We start from the raw sequence: 3,218 nt of genomic DNA on the forward strand, positions 1-3,218 counted from the left end.
GCTCCAGTCACTTTCTGTCGGTCTCAGCTCAGTTGGTAAAAACTACGACCCATGTACGATTGCTGTAATGGCGTCTGTTTGAAAATCACTTGTGTATACAGACTTAGGCCTATATATTGCCCCCCCCCCTCATTAAATCTACACCCTCTGGCAATCCCTTGTATTAAAGTGTAGTTCCGGCCACTGTTTTAAGGTTTATTAGACAAGTACATATACACCAACCCAAGACAGTGGCTTACAAGCATTTGTCACAATGAAAGTTTGTTTTCATTCATAGGCTTCATTGTCTTTCCATCAATACCTGGTGGGCCGGTCTCGGCTCAAAATGCCCAGGCCGATTTTGTCCCAGTCCAGCCCTGCTGACACTGATGTTGATATTTAATAGTTGCATAAGTTGGTAAGTGGATACTGTTGGGTTTCCGGTATCTATCTTATATTGTATATTTATTTTTTTTGTAGACCCCTTTTTTTAAAAGAGTTTACAACCAAAATATGTACTAGATGCAACGAACTGAGAGCCTAGAGCCATGCTGGAGCTTGGTTGACAGTAGCTTTTGGCCACATCAGTGCTTGGGGAGTTAAATGCTAAATCAGCGTGCTAAACATTGTTCACAATCACAATCTAAAATATGCCGATGGTTTTTACCATGCTCATTTGATCTTAGGTTTGCAGTTAGCATGCAAATGCCTGCATCAGTTTTTGAAAGTCACTTCAAACACCAGAGTCCATTCATTTTATAATGTGTAACATTTTAAAGCAAATTACGTTGAAGTTGTCTTAACCAATATTCTATCTTTAATAGCCCGATTGAGTAAAATGAAAGAGAACATTTTCTGCTTTAACATATGCACTTAGATTATCTTATTTGTATTCAAGGAGAAATTGAGGAGGCTAAAAGCTTTGTATGGAGATGTAATCACGTGGTCAAATGAACACAACAAAAAACGCTTTAAGCATATATGCATATTTAGAGGTCAAAGAGATACTCCCTGAAGATGAAAGAAAGCAGGTGAAGGCGACAGCGACACTAAGACCACTATGTAGGTGCAGTGAGCCCTATATCAGAATACTAATGTTCAACAGTGGTTCCGAATTCTAATTGCGTCCTGTTAATCAAACAAGAAAAACTGACAACAGGCCGGGCGAACGCTCTAGGAGGACTGGGAAGAAATCTATTAACATACAATATGTTGTTTTGCTTGTTAAAATAATGGAAAGCTTTGGTATGGTGTACTTGGTAGTGCATTGTTCTCCTTGTTGTCTTTCTTTTAGTAATTGCAAAATGACCTGAACCCTTAATTTAATACTCATCTGTGAATTGGAGTAGTAGTTCATGCTAGAAGGTTTACTTAGAGAGCTTGATGTATATCTTGAAACTGAGACGCATCTCAAATATCGATCAATGGATGTTACGTTCACTTTATTATGTGCTATTGATAGCATCCAATCGGATGGACGCCACAGTGCAAGCTCTTACGTTATGTGTATGACCTAGAATTATAATAATCTTAATATAATTATAAGAAATCAGTCCTAAGTGGTCGTCACTTGTCGAGAAGAGAATACATAGCAACTCTCAACTGAAACTTAAAAAAATACACACACATAATGTTAAGAGTTCTTAGTTGCTGATGTCTATTGCCACTTGTATATTTCGATAGGACAGACCGAAGAACGCTAGAGAACTGGACACTAAACGAGGGGTGCAGTGAGATGGACGCGTATATGAGGCTGGTGATAGACAGAGATAGCAAGCACATGCATAATAAGAGACGCAGCTCGATTACAACGCTCATGTGGCTGGCATGCTAGCAAGACTATCAGCCATCATGTACAGTCGCCATGCTGCCAGCTGTACCGACTGAGCTAACACACAACACACAGCACACATATTTAATCTCAGATTTAGACCATTAAATCCCATAAATCTGTCAAAGCTTTCCTTCTGACTTTATCTTAAGGTGTCTCCACTTATCCTTTGAAGAAGTTTATTATACATTATGAGTAATAAACTGTTTGACTATCTTAAAAAACATCACTTCACCCCCCCCCTCTTCAAATTCCATCTTGAAAAGACATGCAGTCAACTGAAGATAAGATCCCTCCATTAAACAACTTTCGGCCTCTTGCAAATTCTGATCAATTACTAATTCCCTGTATTTTTTCAATCATGGTGCAACTTGTTGATTCTTGTTTAATGGCGTTAATCCAGTGTTAATTACAATGCAATCTACTGTGATTAACAAGGTATGTGAACTTTTAAAGAGAAAGAAAGTTAATGTTTTTTAAAAATAACACTGACTAAATATATTAAGCTCATAATAAAACCAACAGTGATTAATGATGTATTCTTGGTAGCAGTGTGGCACTGTGAGTTAGACTCACTATGAACTGTAACTGAGAGATTACCTCCAGAAATCACAGTTAAATACTTCATCCAGGATGTTCTGTTCTGAGTAAAGAATAGAGTGATGGTTTCTATTCAATGCAAAAACAAAGAGAGAGACATGAAGGGAAGTGTATTGTTCTGTTTCTTCACTTAGGCATTGCACCTTAAAGTTACCATAGTCTCAAAACAGCATCAAAATAATCCACTATTTGTTTGCTGCCTAGCAACTGGCAGAGTAGGTGTCACTACTCATGCATGAATCTCGTCTATTGTCATGAGTTCTGGATGGTCTGGATTCTTGCACCTGAGCGTAGACGAATTCTGCGTACTTGCTATCAGTTTCAGTGTGCAGTGAGAATGAGAGTTAGCTGGCGTTCCCATGTGTCTCACAAATGTGGTCACTTCCCTTACGAAAAGTGTCATGTCAAGATAGCATCAGTGCACCTTTGTTCTTTGTTTTAGCACCTTGACATCTGTTCACAGCTGCTGGCACATGTGGAGTTCATACTCACCTAAAAGTAGTTTAATCTTTCCCTCGTGACAGAATCATCTTTATCAATATGAACAGAATATAACATGAGATATGACTATTACAACACAGTTTAGTTAACATTTGGGTAATTGTAATTTACAGCCAATGGACTGACAAATGCTGAAACATTTTGCTGTCCTCATCAAAGCACATGTACATGAAAGCAGTCAGTTATCTTTTTAGCTATACTAGCAACATGGTTTAAGGACAGCAATGTCAGTTCGTGCACTTCTTTGGTCTGGACTGAAACAGCTATTGGATGGATTGCGGTGAATAAATTGTAATAACTTTGGTGA

Source organism: Morone saxatilis, unplaced genomic scaffold (assembly GCF_004916995.1).
Source record: "Morone saxatilis isolate NCDOM2014 unplaced genomic scaffold, NCSU_SB_2.0 Contig17, whole genome shotgun sequence".
Lineage (NCBI taxonomy): Eukaryota > Metazoa > Chordata > Actinopteri > Moronidae > Morone > Morone saxatilis.